This window comes from Zonotrichia albicollis, chromosome 2 (assembly GCF_047830755.1).
Source record: "Zonotrichia albicollis isolate bZonAlb1 chromosome 2, bZonAlb1.hap1, whole genome shotgun sequence".
NCBI lineage: Eukaryota > Metazoa > Chordata > Aves > Passeriformes > Passerellidae > Zonotrichia > Zonotrichia albicollis.
In genome coordinates, this window is record NC_133820.1 from 2,582,427 (window position 1) to 2,606,769 (window position 24,343).

Genomic DNA, 24,343 nt, shown 5'->3' on the forward strand with positions numbered 1-24,343 from the left:
TCCAGCAAGGATCAGGCAGGAATCCCAATTCTCTGGTTTTAGGAATTGCTCTGTGCTGTCACCCAGCAGGTTTGGGAGCTGGAGAAGCCACAGCAACAAGCATGGCCATGATTAAGCAGTAGGCCTGGCAAATAAAGTAACAAAAGTTAGAGAACAAAAGGTTAAGAAAGGAGGAAGAAGAGGAAAACTGGTCATGTTTTCAGTTTTCCACATCTTTCCAGGAAGGTGGACACTGAATTCCATCTGAGGCTGAGGGTGTAGAAATAAGTGAAACAAAAGGATTCTTTTTCATGCCTTGCATAGGTGGGCCCACTTATGTACATCATTATATTGTCTGTTGTTCTTGCAAGGACACAGTGCTGTTAACGCATGTTCACCTGATAATTGTGTATCTTTTTCCTGCAAAATTGGCATTTTCCAATATACTGTCACAGGTAATTGCTCTTCCTTTCTACCTTGCTCTTGTTGTATTGGGCACTTTTGGTGCCTTCCTCTACCTCAGCAAAGTCATCCTGAATCTGAATTTTGTTCTCCACTGTGTTTGAAGCATCCCTAGCTACAGTTCACCTACAAATGCCATATTCCCCTACCCAAGTCACTCAGAATTTTAAGCTGTCATGAAATGTGTTGAATCTCATTTTGGGCATCCATCCCTTTTGACAGCAAACCTCACTTATTATCTCCTTCTGGAATTCTAAATACATTCACACAGAACTTACATATTTTTCCTATGTTATTTATTTTTCCCTTTGTTTTGGATAAGAATGTCATCTGAGAAAATGCCAAAAACTTTATCAGGTTCCTGACATCTATTTCTTCTCCCTTTTCCAATGAGTTAGGATTCTGTCTTAGAATGAAATTAAGTAAGTCTCAACTGACTTTTTTCTTGATAAATGAATATGGATTCTTATCTTCTCCTTGTCTTCTGGATGCAAACAAATATTTTGTTCAACCATGAATTTTAGCGTATTACCAGGAAAGATAGGTCAATCAAGTTAACCTTTATGCTTTAACTGATTCTTCTTCTCCCTTATGAAAAATAGCTGCCTTTTTTCTTGTCTTTCAGTTTGTTTCTTTTTAGTGCAAGAATTGCCTGTGAAACTGCAAACTGTCTGTATTTTTAAAAATAATGATATCAGTAGATATGTTAAATTGCCAGTACTTTATTTGCATTCAGTGCCCTAAACAATTTCTCTATGAAGAAATATTTATTTTCCAATGACAATTATAGGTCTGGGTGATGCTCAAAGTAGCATAAAATCCTCTAAATCCATTGTAAAAACTTCATCTTCAAGATATTAATTCTACTTTTCCAAGCATGGTGAATCACTGATTATAAAAGTTTAGTTTTTATTTTCTTGATGACTTTTTCTCTATTAAAGACTCACAAGATCAGTAATTTTCTGTATTAATGATCCAAATGGGTATTTTTCCCCCACATCACAAGAAAACCTTGCAGAAAAAGGTGATTTGCATTCACAGACTGCTGAAAAATGTCCTGGCCTTAAAACCTGAAGTTTGACCCTGAAGTTTGGATCAGGGTTGTCGAGACCTATTAAATTACAACTGGACACACACACACACACACAGACAGGAGTCCATAATAGGAATAACCTGAAATGATTCTAAGGATTGGAGACCTTTCAATGAGATGATGATAAAAACTTCCTCCTACAATCTGGGTGGAAAGAGCTCTCCCTTGTGCAAGACAGAAGAAGAATTTCATTAAGTGGATACCAAATTTTATCAGATTAATGCTATATTATGTACCTTCTCCAGTCAAGGATCTCCATAATTGAAGCCTTCTTTTGAAAGGGCTGATGTATTCAGTTTATTTTTGTCCTCAATCACTCCACTTTTTTTAACATTTTTAATTTAACCTTCCGTACTCCCATCTGCCCTTATATGATTATTCCAACTAAAAAAATCCAATTCCCTAAGCTGTCCATAAATAAATATTTTGTTGGCTCATTTTTACAGCTGCCCAAAGATACTGAACAACAGAGATTAATCTTGTTGATGTACTAATTCGATCTCCAACTATCTTTCAATTAATTTTTCAGTTTTTAACTACTGAAAGGAATTCCCCAAACTTGGCATTTTTAAACTAAACATGCACTAAATTGTATTTATCTAAAGCTTCATTTCAACCCTATAGCCTGACACACTTTTTTTGCAGTTCTCAAGGTTGCTCAGTTTGTTGGTGATCTGACCTTGTCACTTGAAGTTCACGTCCAAAATTGGAGTAATTCCCACAGTATCCTGCATTTTCTCCCTTATGAATCGTCCTGGCTACTTCAGAGATTCCCAGTCCTCTGAATAATGAATGAATAATTTAAGATTCAATTTCTTAATCTGTTGCATTCATTCATTTTGCGATGACTTTGATGAGAAATGAAGGCACTGACCATCTTGCAGGAATGAATGTATCAGATGTGATTTTTTTTTTAATGACCTGTTCTCAGAAAAAAAAAAGCCACACAAAAGATTTAGCTAGAATTTAAAGGAGTAATTGAAATCCATGGGCATGCAGATATTAATTAACCCCCCTTTCTTCCTAACCCCAGCAAATGGAGCCTGTAGTTGCAGTTTAATGGATAAATTTGCTTTTATCACCTCAACAGGACAACACTGTGGTGTGCAAGGACAACATCAGCCATGTAAACAATTTTCCACTCATTCCCACTCCTTGAGGAAATTAATAGATTGCAAAAAGATGTTTTAAAAATCATCTATATATATCTCTTAGAATTCTCCAGATTTATTTGGAATATTCACCTGCATAATATCTTCAACTACAGAGGCACTTCTTTGCTGTCTTGATGATTAAATTATTTTTAATAGAAAGCATAGGAATTTTAATATGTCGTTAATAATTAATATTTCAAGGATAAAATCTCTTAGAAGTTCTTGTTTTAATTCTGCTCTTTGGAGTTTCACAGAAAATCTAAAAGACAATTTAGGGTAGTTAATATGCATAAATGTTGGAGGTGAGACTCACTGGAATCCAACTTTTTTGGACTCTTTAATTAAAACAGTGTTTATTAAAAGGTTTATTTTATTTCCTACCTTTGTCTATACAGGCCTGAGTTTAGTTAAGAGAAGTTAGAGAGAGCAAGGGAATTGTGATGGAAATAAATAAACAAGCACAATAAATTTGGAACAGGGAGGAGTGGTTGATTTTAACCCATGAGATACTTGTAAGTCCTTAATGCTGAAGGAAGAACTGGTCTCTGCTGGGGAACAAGGTGAGCAAAAACAGTTTTTAGGGTACCCAACCAATTCTTATCAACAAGAGATTTCATATTTGGTGTTGGTTTTGTTAATATCTCTCATTTATGTGCCCCTCCTGAGGGCCAGCACACCTCAAATGTCCCTTGCTTTGACACAGAAATGATATAATCAGCAATGATTGCAGAGACTGAACCAGTGCTAAGTGATTCTGCACAGGAGAGCTCTGGGGCTGCATTTTATTGCTTAGAGGAGTTTCAGTGCTAACTCCTGGAGCTGGAAGGATGGCAAGCACAAAGTGAACACAGAGCTGAGCACTGTTACTGACAATAAAACTCTCTGGCACAGAAGGTTAAAGAGAGCACTGAGAGCCCCTGCACACAGGGTGCTGAGGACAGGAACCTGTATTTATCAATGGTGATGGATAACTGGGTGATTGTCATTAGCTCTCCTGAACCTTGGGCCTAAAAATATGTCTGCTGTGTTCATCTGCTTAATGAGACTCTGGTACCTCTTTACACTCTCACTCTGGGTATCTTGAGCTTCCACCTACCAAAAAAGCACCTCATTACTTCTCTTTTCCTTCCACAAAATGTCCTCTTTGCTACACACAAACATTATCCAAAGCTAGTGGGCTGCAGTCTCTTGGTTTGGGGCTTTTGGATAGATATGAAGGACTGAACCAGGAAATCAAGGGTGCTGTGGGACTGTTCATTCAATTCCTGCTGGCATTTTGGCTGCCCCAGCTCATGCTGAGCCCTGGGAGCAGCAGCACTAGGTCAAAATCGGGCTTGGCAAGCAGGGCAGGAAGGGCTAAAGGGCATTTCTGCAGCCGTGGTCATCTGCAAATCCCTGTCATGTTTGTTTATTTTAATTCTTAATAAGCTCATGAAATAAAGTTTAAGTCAGAGTATAGGTTGTCCTGCCAATTTGAGAGATCTAAATGGCTCTTGACATGCTGTTCGATTTAAATGCCTTAAGTAGTGTTCCTTACAGGAACTGCAAAAAGAACAAAAATAAAAACCTGAACTAAAAAAAAAAAAAAAATTGAATGCAACTGCTCTGAGGTGTACTCTTTCTACAAGCAGCAAATCTTGGGCTTTGCTGAACAAAGCTCTGAGTGCTTTTCTTCTCACAGTGTTTAGAGAGAACAAACATTAATTGTTACACAAGTTTCACCTAATTAACCTGACAGGCACACCACACTCTAAACCAGCCTTCCAAAAAATTAAAATGTTTCCAATGTAGTCTCGGCATTTGTGTTCAAATTGGAACAATTCCCTTTGTGACTTTTCCTTAAAATATAAGAAAGGTGTTTTTTTTACCTGTACTCATGCTCCAGTGACTTAATTCCTTCTCTCATTAAGAAAAATGCTGCAGTTAGCAGGTGAATTTGTACACCTGAGAGCCCAGAGTTCTCCATAACCAACCCTAGGAGGAAAAACCAAAAACACCTTTATGAACATGTAACTCTTATTTACCCACTGGCCTAAACCAGTACCTTTTTCACTACAGCTTTTGCAGTAGATCTCTCTTTTTTTGTTTGTTGTTTCTTTTTTTTTTCCTATGGCTGAGCATTGTAAAAAGTGCCTCAGATCAGGTGTTTGAGAGTACAAAGAGTTTGAGCTCAGTACAGCTCTTCCAGACTTTAGATATTAAAAAAATACACCTCTTGTTAAGAAGAAAATACTTATGTGATTCATTTACAACCAATTCCTCGTGGATTTTGCCCACTTTGCAAAAGAAAGCATCAGCAATGCGCAAAAAAAGCAAATAACAAAGGTTTTGCTGAATTGAACTTAAAATTTCTGCTAGGATGTAAAACATCAAAGCCAGATGCAAATCAGAAAGAGATTCCTTTCAGGCTCATCATAATTTCCTTAAAAATTCTCAGATCTGCCCAAGTGTTGCAAATCTGCTTTCAGGAGACCCATTGCATGAAATTATTTTTTTTCCCCAATCACCTCACACATCATCAGCTCATCTTCTCTCTCTGATACAATTTTGCCAATTTTTTAACAAACCTTTCACAAACCTGGCATATGACAGCTTGAAAGAATTCATATCTTACTCTCTTTCATGCAGCTGATCCTTGCTAAATCATAATTGATCTTTTCACTTTAGTAAGATGATGTTCTTACTAAATATTAAATAAAGGACCTGAAAACAATAGAGTACCACACTTCAAAAATCTCATCCTAAGCTTTAAAAGTGTTTGGGAAAAAAAAATCCTACAAGGGTGTTTATTTCCAGCCTCCATGTTCTTCTCAGTATTAACTGCTCCAACAGTAAAATTAATGAGGCACTGTCAGTAGGGCACATGCTATTACACCCAGCAAAAAGAATGCAAAATCTGTACTTGCACCTAATCCAAATGTATGCTCAAGGCAGAAAAGACCCCAAATTTTGCAGAAAGAGAGTTGCACCATTCTATCTCTTTTAGTGTCTACTTCTCCTGGAAATTAACAGATGTTGTACATTTCAGATCAAGGAATTGTCTCACATAAATTGCTTTTCAGAAGAAGAGTGAAAATATTGAGCTCACTTAAATGCTTGGATTAAATTTTTTGTTTATATATATATTTTAAAGCAGGAAGGAAAAGATTTTTCTATAAGGTTAATGACAAACTCACATGGTTATACTGACTTAGTTCAATATTTTCAGTTGGTAGAACAAAAAATAACCTTGAGAGTTTATTCTAACAAGTTTTTCTTCTGCAACACCAGGCTTTGCAATCAACCTGTACTCCAACTTTCCAAGTTATGCAAATTTGTATTTGCTCAGCTAATGCTTGGTTACAGAAAGTACAGACACTTATTTGCATTTCACAGCTAATAAAAAATCATGAAGTTCCAATTTTAATCAATTTAACTCAGTCCCCATGGCAGTCCTGGAGGAAATATGAGGGGAAACAGGGTGTTTTGCTCCTATTAAAAATAGCTGATTGATGGATTGATGGACTGATTGACAGATAGATAAATAGATGATGTGTCACTCATAAAAGAAGATCAGAAGCCTCCACCATAATAAGAACACCATTAAAGGCAACAGTTCTAAATGTGAGATAAACTGCTGTGAGCAAAGCAGGTGCATTGTCAATACATCTTCAGTTTTTCCCTCAGTGTTTTACACTGCCCTGCTTGGATTGATGTCCCCCACATGCAGAAGCCTCTCACTGATAGATTTTATTACTTAAATTCAACAATGGGGTAACAATTTGTCTATTTTGAGCAGATGGATTTGCTCCATGGCAGTAAATGGAAATATTGAAAAGGCAAGTGCCAGGCACTCGTTGGTTTTGCGTTATGTGTTTTTGCTTTTATTTTTCGGGAGAGTTTGGAAAAGGAATACCAGCATTCTCAAGTCCAAGGAAAGAGCTGGAATAAACCTTCCTACTCACAGCTAATTGGTATTCAAATGAATAATTACTGGCTTTGTCAAATAGATCTATTCTGATTATTTCCCTATATTAGGTCTGTCACTCCTTCTAAATTCAAACACTGTGTTTACATCAACCTGTCTTTAGCAATTTGCCAGAGCTACACATTTGCACACGTAGCAATTAGAGTGGCCTGGGCATCAAAAGCAGCTCCTAATAGAACTGTGGATCAGTACATTCATTCATTAGGTTATTATCATTGATAACATAATGACAAATGGACACATTAATTAAGGGATTTGTTTTCGAGATAATGATTGTTATGTTCAAAACTGCTTAAGGAGATATTTCCATTTATATCTTCTTGAATACTATATGGAAATAGTAGTTAGGTCACTTATACATCTGTCAGATTTTCTAATATTCGTGTGAATTATTTAGACCACAAACATCCAGCTGTGTACACAGCACACATATTTTCCCCCGTTATGTGTGATTTTACCTTTTCAATGTGGTATCGAAACTCACTGCCTAAATTATATGTAGAAGCAGGGACTTCCAAGTTCATGTCTTCCACAAATACTTCTGGAACCTCAGGTGCAGCACAGATTAACATATGGCAGATGTGGGAGCCTGCAAGCAAAAAGATTCAGCTTAGTTCCAGACAGTGACAGCCCAGAGCTCTCAGCTCTGCCCCTACCCTGCCTCAGTTTCCCCCTCCCAGCCCTCAAAGGGGGAGCACCAAGAGGCACAGGTTACTCCTGTGCTTAAAGCATCATTCGTGCATCCCACAGCCCACTCTGCCTGGCTGGCAACGAGCTGCAGATGTGTGACAAGAGCATGGCTACAAAACAATTTGGTTCACAAAAGCATGCTACAAACCCAGATCTTATTAATAGGTGTGAAAAGATCCCCTACACTCATTTGCCCAGAGCCACCACAACAAGATGAAACCCATTTCCCCTCCTAATTGTGCTCCTCAGGAGTAATGTTTTGTCATAAACTCACCTCTGGAAAACTTCTCTCAAGGACATTCAAGCACTCCCTGTTTTTGTTGCCCATTTCCCACCACACTGTGGGCACATGCAAGGCAGATGAGTGCACATAACTCTTGGAGCTCTCTGTAAGACATTTTTGAATATATAAACAAGTCCCTAAGCATGAACACTAAAAGCCTCTTAGGCTTTAGGTCTTACAGGAGAATTCATATTTTTGACCAGGACACAGGCTGAGATTCAGCTTCTCTGATTTTATGTGTCAGGAGCTGAATGTCAGATGTTATGTGTCAGATTCAAATGTGATTTGGTTGCTGTTGGTCCCTTTTACAATTTATTTACAGTGTCTCCCAGAATGACACGCACATGACTTATTTCTGTGACTTGTCAAGGATTTTTGCTGACTCCTTGAACCAGGGAACCCCACAAGTGCTCACAGCAGAGCAGCACAGGCCAACATGCAGGATTCCCAGTGACAAACACATCCTTGCAATGTCCAAGGAATAGACAGGAATTCCAATGAATTCCATCCTTGGAATCCACCAAGGACAAATACTAAAGCAGAAGGGCTGTAAGAGAATATCAAATGTAGGGTTTAGGTGAGAACTGGATGCCGAATTCTCAGCCCTATGGATGTAAAAGCAATTTCAAGTGGCCCCATGAGACAAAGATCCTTGCAGGACAAGACCAGTGATTTTCTTTTTCTCTCTCCTGATTTTACACTCAGCTTGGGCCCAGCAGAACAGTGGAGCTGCACATTTGAAATAGTTTTCCTTGTAACTCAGACAGATTGCAGCTCAACAACCCCTTTTCTCCTTTTCTCTTTCCCTGAAATCGGCAATGCTTGTGGAGTTACCTCTCTGAGCTTAGAAACCCAAAGTAACACTCACTTCCGTGAGTGCGACTTCAATGAAATCACACTTCCTACACAAAATCCCACCTTCAATCACAGAAGGTGAGGTCTGTCAAAGCCCTAGACAAGTGAAACCTGTTCCAATTTGCACAATTTAGACATATTTTTATTGTGTTTTACGATATTAGCTTGATTTAAAATAACCAGCCTCTCCTACATGAGAAAAATATGGTGTTATATAGGAAATCCATAGAATTTCCATGTTGATTGATCAATAACTACTGAGCAGAAAGAAGTACAAAAAACAAAATGATATGACAGGTTCATTTGTAGACAAAGCCTGGTGTTTTGTATTAATGAAAAACATTCTCACTCTAAGGCTAGTATTAATGAGAAACTTATTGATTCATTCAAACTTCTTTAGTTTTTCTCTAATCCATATTGAGCTGAATTTAAAACTCACTGAGCTGTCTATAAATATTTTGCATAGGAATAGCAATGTGCTGATCTGTGAAATATGTGGGCTTTTCTGCATAAAATGTTGCTTTTTATTTTGCTTGAGTGCAGAATGGATGGGTGTACACATCTTTTAAATTGCTTTGTTTTTATTAATGCTTAGATCTGTAATAGCTTAATTTTTTTAAGTGCTGGCCATTTCACAGATGATATAATTCTTCAAGTTACCATCAAAAACAATTAAACAACAGCAACAAATAAAAACCCTGAACAAACAAAGAAAAAAAAGAAATTGCAGTAAAGAAAACAGTACATTTAAGATACCTAAAAGAGTTCTTCAGCTCAATGCTAAGATCAACTGTGCCAGCTGCACTACTGGTGACAATCCAGTGCAGACAGAAAAATGAGGTTATGTTGGAAAAGGATGTATCCAAAAAAGGTGAACAAAAATTTTTTGCTTTGATCATTTTTTTTGTGGGGTTTTTGTGTAGTTCTTTTTTCTGTTGTTCTGTTTTGTTTTTAATGAAAATTCAGACTACTTCCCAGAGTACTGGGAATTTAATATATGTGAGGTCAGAAAAAAATCAGTGGCATGATTTATATTAACAAAGCACATTCAAAAGTTGCAAACATATGGAAAAATGTCCTCCTAAAAATTAAACCCCTCAAGTTCAGGCTAAATCTGATGCCAGCACACCACCCATGTGTTCCCCAGCACCAAACCAATCTGTTTTTCTGGCTGTGTGCAAGAACAGGGCACCTACAAGCCTTGCTTGTGAATCAGAACATTCCATAAATAGGCCAGTGGCTTCACTCCATGATTTCCCTCCCCACTCCTCCACCACAGTCACAGAGAAAAAATTGGAATACTTGTGGGCACAAGGCCACAGAAGGTTTCAGTTCAGGAATTTATTTCTGCAAACAGAGTGCAAGTGTGCATCTCTGTTTTCCTTCAATTTGTGCTGTGTTGTTAGCACTAAATCAGTCTTCAGCTACATCCTTGGTCATTGAAGTCTGCACAACTTGTGCAGAGATAAAACTGAGTATTATTTGCCATTTCCTCATTCAGGGATATATTGTTACTTGTTTACCTGTAAATAGCCACTTTTAGGTGTTGCTTTGTCTCCCAAATACACTTATTTTCTTGCAGGCCACTTCAAACTCAATATACTGTAAAATGCACCACCAATGTTTTAAGTACACAAAGAAAGGCGCTGAACACTTCAGAGATCCTCACTGCCCTTCTCCACATTGCTACCCTAAGGGAATGAAAATGCATATCCACAAAATTCTTACAAATTTGCAGCTTATTCCAGGACTGGTGCTAATAGCTACATCATCTAAGCACCCAAGAAAAACACTTTAAAAGGGAGAAATAAAGAAGAGTTCACATTTCTCTAATTTTCACAATCCCTGGGTATAGTCAAGTGCCTGACTCTGCTCTGGTCCAAATAATTTCCAATGTGGGCACTTCATGGGGACAAGTGTGGGGAGTGGTGGCCACTGGAAGATTTCCTCCCAAAGCCCACTTCTGATCTGAAATACAAAGTTTGAAAATGCTACTGAAACCAAATAAATCTCACCTTCTGAACATCTGTATCCACAGTACACCACCACAACAATAGGAACATAACTTTGGCAGTTTCTGGAAGTTCATCAGTGAAAAAACCCCTCTGGAAAGCAAAGGCAGCTCTGTCTGTGAGAAGTAGGGCCTGTTTTTCCTCTTCTGCTGCTCACCCAACAACTTGTACCTTGCAGTGGGATCAGCAAATTCAGCATCAACATTTTCCACAGTCACACTGGCAGCTGCTCAGCTTGGGTCAGCAGGCAGCACACTGAGCCTGCAGCTTCCCTAGATCAGGAAGATAACACACAAGTAATGCAAATTAGTTACTATCAAGCCCTCTGTTCACATAATAAGCAATTGATCAAAATTTTCTAGTCAGAAAAGAGTCAGCAGAGTAAAGCAGTAAATTTCCTTAGCATCTGTTGTGATGGAGATGGAGTAATGGTTCACAGGCAGGAGCTGGAGTTCTCAATCAGCTTAGTGCAGTTATGGGAATAATCACTGTGGACAGGAGTTTTTCAGGGAAAATAGAGTTCTGGGCTAACAAATTGGCTGTGAATCATTAAGGGATAGGGCATGAAATGATATTAAGCCACGGCAACAAAGGACTTTCAATTATTTATGAAAAAAGTCAACCGAGACAAACTGCTGTAGCATTCATTAAACTAATGAGGGGAAGCACCATGGACTGCAGTTGCAGGATAATACCTTGAGGTCAGAATGCAATTTGATGCAACTCTGGTTTGATCTCTCTGCTGAGAACTATGACACTGTTTAAAAATTCAATTTTATAAAGATCTGAAGCTGTAGATGCAGCTGCCCTTCCTTTGGAGAACAAAAGGGGGAAGAAAACATGAGAAGTGCCTCTATGTGGTAAGAATGTTGGAACCTGAAGGACTGCATTTGGGTTTGATATTCATATACTTGAGGAATAAAAGCTGGAAAAAGGATGAAGTGGCAGAACTGACCTGGGTTTGCATCCATCCCCCAGCACAAGGACAGCAGTACCCTCAGACTCCTGCAGTCTCCTGGCTTAATTCTGGCATGGGCAGAAGGACTTCCAAAGTCAACACAACATGTTGCTCACAATTCTGTCTTATTGCTAAGTTTAAAGAGCAAAGTATCAGGTCAGAGCCCTAAATATATATTATGGTTGTGTAAACTCTGGTATGAGGCATTCAAAATCTGGGGAGGAGGTTTTAGTGCCATACACACTGTATGAGCCATGGCAGGCTGGAAGCCCTGCTTCACATTCTGTATTTCATCCAAGAGATAGATGAGCAAGTCCTCAATGCCCACAACTGCTTATTCAAGAAATAATTTCCTAATACCAGAAACTTGTCATGAGTGACACAACCAGAGGCAACAACAAGGTTAGAGGTTGATCTAGGCAAAATTGGACAAAAAAATTGGGAGCACTTTTACCCAGTGCTAAGACTATAAGCGTTGAAATTAGAATGGCAGGAGGGAGACAGGCTTGGAAAAGAAAAGGTGCATTTTCCAGAGATTACTTTCATTCTGAAAAACAAACAGAAATAAAATTGAAAAAAGCATATTTAAGTCCCGAACAAAATTATGTTGTTGCTATCGAAATCAGGATCTTCTATTTTTAAAGGTATTGCCATCCAGGAGATCAGACCAGGCAATATCAGTAACCCAGTTTGGATTTTAAAATCTTTACACACACAGGACAGGAAAATTATCATAACACCTGGGCAAGCCTAGAGCAGGAGTTTGCTGAGACATTATGCATGTCAGCTCTGAAATCAGCCAGGCCTGCCATCTAACAATCAGCTGCAGCACTGGGATCCCTGACAAGAGGGCTTTTCATTCAGCCCCACTCTGCAATCACTTCTGATTTTCTAAAAGTAACAAAGCTGTTATTATTTCAAACAAGAGAGAAGGATACAAGATAATTGAGTTTTAAAACTCCTGCAGAAGCAAAGCAATCCTCCTGGATTCAGGTGGAACCATTTTATTCGAACACCAAGACACTGCATCTCTCAAACTTCTGTTGAGCCATGGAAGTGGAGTCACTTTACCAAAAGTTTGAAATAGATGGATGTGCTTGATCTTTTCTGGGTATAATACATATTAAATATTCTAAATAATATTTATTATCTCTACAAGAACTGCTACAAAGCAAATTCCATCACAAACAATTAAAGCCTTCTGAGGCTGTAAGCAGCTATAAATGGCTGGAAATAATAAATAAAGAAGAATAAAGAAGGAATGGGATTTCCAAAATGGTTCAGAATATTCATTAGTCCAGTCTGGTGTCCTGTCTCTGTCCTCTACCATACAACTCACAAAATGAAAGTCCTTCAACACACCTGCTAAGCTGCAGGAAAAAAATAGTCCCCTCAGCTGCTCAAAATAAGAAACCAGCCTTGACAAATGAGATTTGATTACTTCTGTTTCAGCCTGAAAAATAATAAAAAGTCATCACAAGATTATCCACACACACTTGCAATTCAGAAATTATATTTGGACCAATTTTCACTACTGATGTACGTTTTATTATCTCCACATGTTATGGTAGTTTTAGATCAGAATTGAGTTTGTCCCTTAAACCTTTAATTTTCTCCTTCACGAGCTCACAATAATAATCTGGCCATGTTTTAAATTATTCAGTTATAATTTGCAAAAAAGTCTCGTTTTCTGTGCATCCTCTGGTATCAGTGAAAGATTAAAATCAAGTGTGTTGTGCTGCAGCTGAAATGTGCTGCAGTATGCTTCAACAGTGTTGCTTGAAAGAGCAAAAAATAGTATTAAAAATGAATATAACTTCTTGTTATTGATTGACAGGATCAGCACTGCAGAAAAAACATACAGAATTGGATCATGCTCCAAAAAGAAACGAAGGGAATGAACCAAGACTTTCCAAACAAGGACAAACTGAGAGCAAAAGGAAATAGACTTATGCATGCCAGAAATCATGATTTTTTAAAAACCACTGAAAAGTAAAACAAAACCCACAGCAGAATTCTTGACCATTTCCCTTTAAATGTCCAAGGTACCTCTACAGCTTGGATTTTGATCCCAGCTATTCCTGCTGGAGCAGGTGTCCTTCACATTCTGGGCTCACGGTCCTCAATCATTCATCGAAGGGGAGAGCTGCAGAAAATGCAGGGAGACCATTGGAAGTCTGAGCATTGGATACATTTTTTATTACTTTGCATTTTCAGTAGTCAAAAAAGAAAACCCCTCATCCATCACTTTGATAAAAGTCCACAGGGCATCCATTTATTCTCTTCCCAGCATGATCTGATGAGTTTGGATCCTTATTTATGTTCTTTCAATTCTCAGATGTTACATTTTTTTGGCCATTATCTGAGCATTACTATTTATTTTTGGTCCACAATGGAGATCCTATTGTAATGAACTGTGATGCACTGACATTTTTCATGTTTGTTGGTTATGCCAGATTTATTGCAATTACTCTTGAAAGGGATGGAGTAATTTACTGAAATCTCACTGTGGGAAAAGAAACTCCTGCAGGAGGTTCTCACTGAATTTTCTATGAAGCTCTGCTAAGATCTTCTGTTCCAAGAGCCTGAATGATTGCCTGCCTGCTTTACAGAATAGAAAGTTTTAATTAAAAATGAGCATTAAGTTCATGATAGATCTGTCTCATATCAATAGCAAGAGCACACAATTCTAGTATTTTTAAAGGTATTGTTTAAAGATGTGTTACAATGAAATTCCAAGAAAGATGATGAGGAAAAGATTTTAAAATTAAACCTTTCTTATGAAATCAGGCTTTCTGTGGAAATGCCTGGTTTCCTAGGAGGTGCTTGGTTTTGAGAGGTTCAGCTGCTTCTTGGATGTCTCTGGGAATTTCCCATTTCAGCCCTTAATCTACACCCATGAACTGAGCCCTGCCCCTTCCTGAGGTCAGCAAGGTGTGTGTGACATGAATGTGCTGGCACAGATTTTCACGAGATTGGCCCTTTCTCCAGGCTGAGCTTTTGGATAAATATTGCAGGATTTCATGTAATTAAGAAACGTGCTTGAAAATTAAACAATGTTTTCAATCAAAATGATCAGACAGACATCTCTCAATGATGTAGGCAGTTTTCTTTCATTCATTACTGTTATATTATTGATTTTGTTGGTGGTACACTTGGGATGAATTTGACTGCTTCTTCCAAAAAAAAACAACCACTTGAAGTCTTATTGATAGTAACCAAGTGAGCATCTCATTATATTATCCCCTAGATTCTTAACAATAGGAGGGAATAACCACCAGGGAAGGAGGAAAAGGCTAATCCATAAATTTCTCATTAGCTGAAAGAGAGAGAAACATTTGCTTGAATAATGGAATATGTTTAGCATCACAGCCTGCAGTTAATCATGTTTACTTGCCCTAACTTTTCCAATATTCACAGAATGAGAATGCATGGATTTTAGCACAAAATCATCAGCTATCAATATGTAAACTGACTGTTCAAAAGCACATCTAAAGATGCACATTTTGAAAACAATGACAGAATACCTGTGTTCAGAGTAATAATAAAAACATTGAAATTTGCATATGGCACCATTATTCTACTTAAACATCAATAACAAGCAAAACTTAGAAATCAAACTAAAGTGAATAATTCACAGCAAATAAATTACCCAAATAATTTTCCCTAGTGTTCTGCTTAGGAAGATTAGGATTTTTTTTAAAATCCACTCATTGACTTGAATTTTTATGGGTTTTTTTTTTTCACATAGGCTATTAGATTCACCAAAATCCAAGGCCCGTCCTTCATTTCTACAGTTTTATAAACTATTTGGAATAAAAAAACCTTTGACAAGACAAATCCAAATTATCACTGAAAATAATTTGTGACTTGAGAATAGCTTGGGAACAAGAGAGCCAAAGGTGACTATAGCATTGAAAAATTTTAGTAATATTTTTGTTAAAATCTGCTCTTGTTCTTTTTGCTGTGTGTGGGGAGAACAGGTTGTTCTCTTGCTCTTAAGGGAGAAGCTTATTTCAATATTGAATTTTTTTTCCAGGATTGAAGCTGACTCAAACTTTCCTTGCAGCCACTGCTTTCTATGTTTTCGGGGTTAGCCAACTTGTTTCCCTGGCCACATTAATGGTGATGACTTAGATTAATTTTATTATGTTGCACAGGGAATTGGTACAAAGTCTGTTTCTCAGCCTGTATTTGTGTTTATGAGCATTTATATCTCAGCAAAACCTCCCTTTCAAAGTCCACAGCTCCTATATGTGAAAATCACCTAACTTCTAATGCCATCTGCAAACTTTCTACAGTCTCATCCACATGGAGGTCTAAGCAAGTTTTAGTCAGCAAATTTTCACCTAAATGTAACAAAAAAAAATTGGTTACTTACAGGCCCAAGAGAAACCTTCAGCTCTACACAATACATTCTTTCATTTTCACATATGCGTGAATGAGAAGCCACTTGCACTTGATTTTGGTTTTTTCTTCAGTCATATTTTAAATTCTACAAAACTGGTATCCTGTCATAAAATATCCTTCATAAGAAATGGAGCTCTAATATCATGATAGAAAGGTTCATGAAATTTCTGTGATTACAGCTGATTTTCTTTTACTTTTTTTTTTGGCAGTTCCCCAGCTAAGATATCAAAGTGCAGCTTAAATTTTGAGCATACAGAAACGCAATTGTTTAAATACCAGTTGCAAACTTCGAATTTCTTCAGTGTCTACATTTGGCAAATGGCCTCATATTTCCTTCTAAATACTTTAATTTCTATTGGACAAGAGAACCATTTTTCTAAGACATAACTCCTGCTGCAAGAGAGATAAGTTGGCAAAAATCTTCCTTATGAGAGCTCCAAGCAAATAGAAAATGGCAGTCCATGGCATTTAACCCCTTCACCAAGCAGTGCCTTACTTGCCAAGGTAATTCCAATTGCTTCACCCTTCTCTCCATAAGCCTTTAGTAAAATATTTAGTTTAAATGCCTTCAAATTCCAATTCCATGGCTGACAGCAGGAGCACCATAAGTAGCAGGTAATACAGATGTACTGATTCTGAGTGTACCCAAAGCACTCAGCCACAGACAGGTGTGACACACCTCTCCGACAGATTTGCACAATTTCTGAACCAAAACACAACAGGTGTCCACAACAGCACAGGGCTAAGACCAAACAGAGCTGGCAACATGAGCCATCTTCTCAGAACCAAAACAAGGGAGTTACTTGCCAAAACTAAGATGCAGGATGAAAATATACTCAAAAAACCCCAAGCAATAGTGGTTCTCTGGGTCTTCAAAAGCAGATTTCAGATGCCATAATTTTGTGCATTTGTTTAATTTAAATGTAATAAACTGACAATGTACTGACAAGTGGTGGCCCTTAAAGTACATTCTATGGATGGTTTAATGCATTTTAAATATTTTTTTGTGCCAAAAGGATGTTATTGGTATGATCTAAGTAGCTTACATGAATCCTGCTGTACCAGTCTTTCATGGAAATGTGGCTAACCATCACAGCTTCTTGTTTCACCGAAAAAACCAAGACCTTCAGGTCCTTAGAATACATATGTGAGACACAGAAACTATCTGCACATCTAGAGGATGGATATTTTCAGTGAATTTAGCAAGATTATTGGAACTATTAGTCTTAACAGGATTATTGAGACTAATAACTGGGTGGGCATGCTAGAAACCATGCATTTAGTTTGACCTATTCACAGATAAAAACAACTCATTTTCTTTGCAATCCAGACCACAGTTAGTTCTACCTTTGTTTTAAAAATTTAACCACAAATCCTCATCACTCATTCTGTGCCTTCAGAGCTGCATTTGAAAACAGGGATATCTTATCTTAAAAAAGTTTTTTAGTAGCCCTTCAATATTTTTTACTAGCAAAGTTCTATGCTAAAGACAACTTGTTCTCAAGAACAGAGGCCTGGAATGTGCCTCCTGCCTCAGCAGTCTCCCTGCTCTGCTATTTTAGTGGCTTTACCCTCTTTACATCATCCCACTTATCAAGCTATCAAAAGCTATTTGGGAAGTGTCAGCTTTCTTACCTCCTCCAATATCCCCACATCCACACAGCTCTATTGAGAAAAAACCTTGCAAAGATGATCCTTTCAGTTCTTGCCAGAGCTGAACTGGAGATCAGGCCCTTTCTCTCTCTTTGGGCAAGACAATCTCACTGCTCCACTGATCTTCCCTGAATTTGGGTCAGTTTGAAACCTGTTCTGGAGCAAAGCTGGTCAGAGCTGAACAAAATCCTTCTATGTGTCACGATGACCCAGAAAATTCTGATAAACTTAAAAATCTTGGTTTATCCTGCTGCACAAGGAAGAACTCCAATTTTAATTTGCCAGCTTAGCTGGGACCTTCCAGAACAGCTGAGAAATCCACGTGCATTTGCTAAATCACAGGCCTTCTGATGTGCAGGAGGTCACCAGACAGAGATCACAAGTTTCACAAATACACTGAGAACTTGGTGTGGGATGCACTTGTCCATCACACTGAACTACTCCGCTGTGTCTGTGTTCAGGACTGTTTTTCAAAGCTGGTCTGGCAGTGCTGCAGATGGAAATGAGGTAGCAGGCACAAATAGAACGGCATTTATCCAGAATTTCAGAGTAATTGCTTTTAAAACCATCAGAGTTGGTTAGTTTACATTTCAGTGATTTTTAACAAGTTCCCTGCTTTGAATCCCAAAGCTGCTAAAGTTCCATATTTATTTTCCATAAAAATTGAAACAGGCTGTCCTAGAGTCTGTAATTTTCTTACAGTTTGGCTTTCCACTGTAGTTTGAGCTACAGAGAAATATCCCTGAAAAGAAAGCAAGTCTTTAGAGATCACAAATAACCAATTTCACAGTACAAGCAGTTGTAAATAGAGCTAAATTCCCTTTAGTAATAAACTATTCATCTTTGTGCTTCATTGAGTTCAAAGAAAAGCATTTTTCAAGTTTAAGCAATTAAGTTTACATTTTATTTTCTCCTCTTGAAAGGAAGTTATCACATAAGCAAGGGATTGAGAAGCCACTGTGGTATTGCAGGTATTCTCTGCGTATGAAATTTCAATTTAGCAAAGCATGTAAAACTCCACAGACAGTTAAGGTTCAATACACTAAACCCACTTTGTTTTCACACTGTGTTTGTTTTGAATCATCACTGACCCAGCTGATTAGCTGCTGAATTAGGATATCTGAACATTAGAACATAGAATTGCTGAGGTTGTAAGAAAACCCTTAAGAGCATCAAGTCCAGCTCTCAGCCATGTCCCTCAGGGCCGTGCCCACAAGTTTTTGAAATGCCTTCAGAGACAGAGCATCCACCACTTCCATTCTGCTTTCAGCACAGCTGTGTGACTCAAAATTCATGTTCAGCCTACACAGACTGATTCCCAGGATGCAAAATACCTGCACTCCTCCTGAGTACTATGACAGTGAGCCAAGCACAGGAGAGAGATGGGCCTGGGGGCTCAATTTCTCTTGTGTCAGTGGGGATATAACATCATCTCCCTCTGAAGAAGAAACACAAGGTGAAAAACCAAGATCCCAGCCACTTATGGATGCTGGTAATGTCTCCATGGCTCTCCTGTTAAGTGCAAAATTGTTCATCTCAGTGTTGTGGCCAGATTCAACCCCAGGTAATTACAGTTTGTCAACCTAAACTTCCCATGCACATCCAAGTGGGTTTCCACATAGCTGAGCAGTCCCTTTGTTTCACAGCTTTTCAGCAGAGCATGAAATGATTTCTGCACAAGATTTGAATACCTTTCAAGTTTGACTTCAGCTGCACAGAGGTAAGATCAGCATTATTGACACCATATAGCTGCATGCTAGATTTTGTGACCAGTTTTTTACTGGCTCCAAGTGTGGAGCTGTATTGACAGTCCATCCCATAGAAAATGTCTTTGTACTGAAAAACAAGTTTAAATTGTGCTTTGCTGAGGCCAGGTAAAATACCTTCAGATTTTATTCCCTTTATTCATGTCATGGTAATTGTTTTCTTTGGCTCAGTAATAGATGAAATGCAGCTGAGCCAGTAGACTCATTTGTCTAATTTTGCCCCTTTTTCCAAGTGGCTGAAACATGTGTGGCATACCATGATTGTTTGTTTGCACGTTGATTCAGCAAGAAACTGAACCAGTAGATTGGAGAAATTACTGGAGAAAATCTCCTCATGAAAAGGTGAATGAAGACAAGGTGCTGTGATATAGGTGCAGCCCACTGAAAATCTCTCATTTTAAAACAAGCTAGAAATTTGGAAACAAATAAGGGAAGAACTGGTGAAGCATGTGACCTTGGTGCTATCAAATCAGATGTGGGAGCCTAGCAGCAATTGAAAGAAATTCAATCTGTCAGGGAGAAGCCTGTGAAAAAACAACACCCCCAATGAGCTTTTTCCATGAAGAAATATGAAATCTAAATATTCTGATGCTAGAATCCAGGCAAGGAATGTTGGAGCAGCTGAACTCTTGAAAACAGAAGAACAAGTTACCTAAGGAATATTATCTTTAGATAGCAGAACACAAACAGATATCATTCAGTCATTCATTCCATCCTCTTTCCACATATGAGACAGATGACACATGAATGAAAGCTCTGCCAATTCACTGTTGGATTCCAGTATATCCACTCTTTACCCAAGCCAATCCAGTTGCTCAAGCCTACAAAACTCTGAAGAAAATATGCATTGCTTATATAGTATTTTTTTGATTCAAAAGATTATAAAATTTAACAAGCCAGACATTTCATGCAAGTATGGCAGGTATATTTAGGATAAAACCCCTGATGATTTACTGCAGTTAAAGGATATCCCACCAGCTGTGAATGCCATTCACAGCATTTATGAGGTGCCAGCAATAAACAGCCCATATTTTCTTTACATTCTTACAAATTCGGAGAGACTGGGCATTCCTACAACAGCTGTTGGAGGCTGTTTCTGAGGGTGAATTTACCAGGCTCCTTTATCTGGATGTTTAATACACTTGCCTGGAGTTGTCTTTATCCCCCACACACCCTTTCCTTTAAAAAGGAAACTACAATCCTTTTAGCAAGTTACTTATCTGCAATAAACCTTCCATGACCAGATCACAACCACCACCCCAGCCTAAGCTTTTAATTGAAATAGATTAGCATAGGTTTTTCTATATTCTTTTTTTCTTCACACACATAAAAAATCGTCCAAATCCAAGCTTTCTATTTTCAGACTATTTAAAACTATTACAGCTTTAAATCACCATACTGTCATTAGTGGCCTCGCTGCCAGTCACATATTGTTGTGCCACTCTATTTTGAAGGGCCTAAGATTTCTTGTTAACTTTCTGAAAGCACAAGTTTTTTGTTTGAAATAAGTTTCCCAGACCATTGTGTGCAGCTTGCAGTGCAAAAATAAACACAGGGAAATGCTGGAAATAAATTGCTGTAGAAATACTGACATTGAGCATGGCCTTTTGAAAAGAAGAAAAGAAATCTGGATATGGTAGTTACTGTCAGCATTATCCTTCCTCTAGGAGAGGAATTCAAAAGCAGACACACAGTTACACCATTTATAGCAAAACCTTCTAGTCCATGAAATCAGAAGCTGTAAGAAAAGAATCTCTTTTTATTGTATCAAAATAGCAGAGAATAGAGCTTGGCTCTTGCAGCTCCCAGAGAGCCTTGAGGCCTTGACTCATGACTGTTTAATAAGCAGGTCTAATTCTGCAGCAAGTGCAAACAACACAAAACCCCTTTGAATGGGTTTGGAACCTCTTGTGGTAGCTGCAAAGACCTTCTTCAAAACAGACCTGCCTCTGTTTTCCATGTTCTGCACATTGGGAAAACCAACGTAAAGTGGGAATTAAATAAATGAAAATGTGTATGACATGCAGGAAAATTTAAATCTACCCTTTAATATTGCCTAATCTAATTTTTTTATGCAGCACTTAAACACAAGAGCAGGGAAATGAGAGAACCAAACTATTTAAATACCTACCCAGTCCAAAGAAACTAAAAGCCCACTGCAATTTTTTCTTGTTTACCAAGCAAATAACAAGCAAAGCCTGTTGTCAGATTTAGGTTTAGGAGGCTACAATTTCAGGCAGAAATAGATGCCTTGTGCCCTTAAAAGTTTTGCTCAATATTTAGTTCCATGTGATTTCTTTTCTGAAGTTAGAAGAAACAAGTAAGTTATTTCTGAACTTAAAAGTACTGCCAACCTTTTCACATGCTCTTAAACAAAAAACATCTGGCTATATTTAGATATGGAACAATACATTATCTCAAAAATATTTGCCCAGTGACTGGGGAAGGACCTCAGCAAACATTTGGAAAAGTACAAGTTAGAGGGAATTTGAGCTTTTCCATTTTTCTTATCCCTGTGGAAATGAATTGTTACTAGATTTGAAAAAAAAAAAAGATTAGTGGGGGGAAGAAAAGAAGATAAAATACATATTAAAAAGCAGCTTCACTGTATTCATTAATAACACACAGCTACTGTATCATTGTGTGCATACAAACAGACAAAGACTTATTTAATAGAATTGTAAATGACTCACTGGTCTTTGCAGGCTGTCTTGTTTCCAAATTTCACAACAGCAAGGCTGGAATAGTAAAACAAGTTCTATTTGAAATGCCTTTTTTTCCTGTACTCTAATTGGGATAGTGAATAGAATTAAATAAAAATACATTAAATTATCTATTGTAGCAGCTATGGGCTCTATTTGCTGTACTCTGTCTTCTTTCAATACAAATTCTGAAGATAGAAGACACCCAGAATCTAAATCTGTTTCAAGTCTGAAGAAATGTTTCTAATAATTAGTGCCTACCAAAAATAGATTTTAATCATAGATTACTCTCTGTTTACTGATGCCATTAACAAACAACCAAAGTGTGAAACGTACACCTTGTCATGTGTCCTTCATTTGAGAGCTGACCAAGTTTTCATGCACTGTAGCTTAAAGAAATATTGGATTAAATACATATTTCCCTCATAAGAGTCACCTGGAAGACTGGTAACTTGAGAAGCTGCAGAAACCCATTAATTTCCATAATTGTCTTCTGCTTTTATCACCTAAAACAATATTTTAATCCAGACACTTGCCAAAGGTTTATAACAGACAAGACAGAGATATTTTGAACATACTATTTTAGAAAAAAACAGAATTAAATACAAGATTTGTTAGCAGCAGAGATGCATATTCTTTTTAAAACAGCACTTGTTAAAAATTATTGTGCACCAAGAGGCAGAATAAATATATTTTACTCTTCTTCTTGCTGTAAGTGATGTACACCAAAGGGGAACAGAAAGCTGTTATTACTTATTAAAGCTTACTATATTTTACTAAGGATGCTTTGGACTTTTACGGAGTCCCAAGATCTGTATGACACCCACAAATAAATCTCAACCCACAAAAACGTTTGGAAATGTGGGAGAACACTCCCAAGGATTAAGAATGTTTATCAACTTTTGATGACACATCAGGACTCAGAAGACTTGGGTTTGATCCATTAAGCCTCTCCTAGTTTACAGAGCATCTTAAAGGGATATAGTTTGCATATTGAGTTTTCTGGAAATGTAAACATTCATTAAAATTTATTAGCATTTGTAAAAATAAATAAATTATAATATACAATCCGATGCCTGTTCACAGAGAAGAAAAACCCAGGGACCTGTCTTAAAACTAGAGAGAATATTTTGTCGGCAAAATGCTATAAAAAACTATGTGTGGATGAAGTCCTGAAACTCAGGAAGATGAGACAACTATTTTTTCTTTATTCCACTTTAAAAAAAATGCATATTTAGTGCATATCTGACTTTTCTAGACTCATCATTGTTTAAAAGCTAGTAATTTTGCTTAGAATGCTTTGTATTAATTTCATTTTTTAAAAAAAATCTGTCCTCTGTAGAAACCAGTGCAGAGGATGCACTGGGTCCTTTGTATGCTTCCTGTCCTTCTAGAGCTATGTTCATCCTGAACTGTAGCAAAAAGTAAATATCAACCCACACAAACACTTTGAAAAATACCTTTCAGAAAACTTTGATCACCAGCTTGCCAGACTAGTTTGTATTTTCTTAAAAGATCATCTTAAAAACAGCTGTTAATCAAGGTGGTATTTTCCATAGGTTTGTCAGTTTGTCACCTTGAACAGCTCCTTCCCTAGGAAGAATTTGAACAAAGTTCTGCACCAAAGACCAGATTTTTTCCAGTTCTCCATCATATCCCCAGGCAGAGTCTCAGTCCCCCTGGAGCAACATCTTTTAGGTTTGAAGATTTTGACTTACATGCAGAAACCAATTTAAATCTGACATTTACAGAAGTTGCTGAACACACATCTTGGTGCTTTTAATCTCCTCCCCACAGATGCTGTCAACACCACAGCAGCAGCTGCTGTTACTCTAAGGTGATGCCTGGTAGCTTGGAACAGGAATCTCAGGAACAAAGAAGAGAAAAAAATAAACAGGGGAATGCCTTCTAAGGTGCTAACATTTGCAAAATAGAGTTCCAGTTGATATGAAGGCAGAATAGAAACAAGACCTTTAGGATGAACTTTGTATTTTTAGCATAAGTCTTTGAGTTTTTTGCACACAAAAAGGCCATTTCTGCTGACACAAATGTAATTTAGTGAGAAGTAAGAAACGGTTTTGCCATTAGGCTAATTATTACATTTTGTACAAAACAATGATGATAAGGAATGAGGATATTTTGTTTCTTCTCAGTTCAGTGGGACCTCAGCACTGGGATCCCTTAGGCAGCTCCAAAAGTCTTTATCTTAATGCTCATGTTCATGACTCAGAAATGCATTTCAACCTCTGAACTTACTTTGCAGTACAGGCATAACACTAAGTAAGTACAAAAACTAAATAAAAAAGAAAGAAAAGTCTATGTATCTAAGTATTCCCTATAGAACTTACTGAGACACAGG

The 24,343-nt window shown here is 37.6% G+C and overlaps 1 long non-coding RNA gene across 1 annotated transcript in view; it reads right to left on the reverse strand.

The window, feature by feature from the left end:
* Positions 1–4,376: 4,376 nt before the first annotated feature.
* Positions 4,377–24,343, reverse strand: part of LOC113459822 (uncharacterized) — a 43,460-nt gene continuing 23,493 nt past the window's right edge. The window contains exons 5-8 of the long non-coding RNA XR_012579221.1: positions 13,503–13,599; positions 10,499–10,767; positions 7,114–7,244; positions 4,377–4,662 (exon numbers count right to left, since the gene is read on the reverse strand). This is a non-coding gene — a long non-coding RNA (uncharacterized LOC113459822). The remainder of the gene's footprint in view (positions 4,663–7,113; positions 7,245–10,498; positions 10,768–13,502; positions 13,600–24,343) is intronic.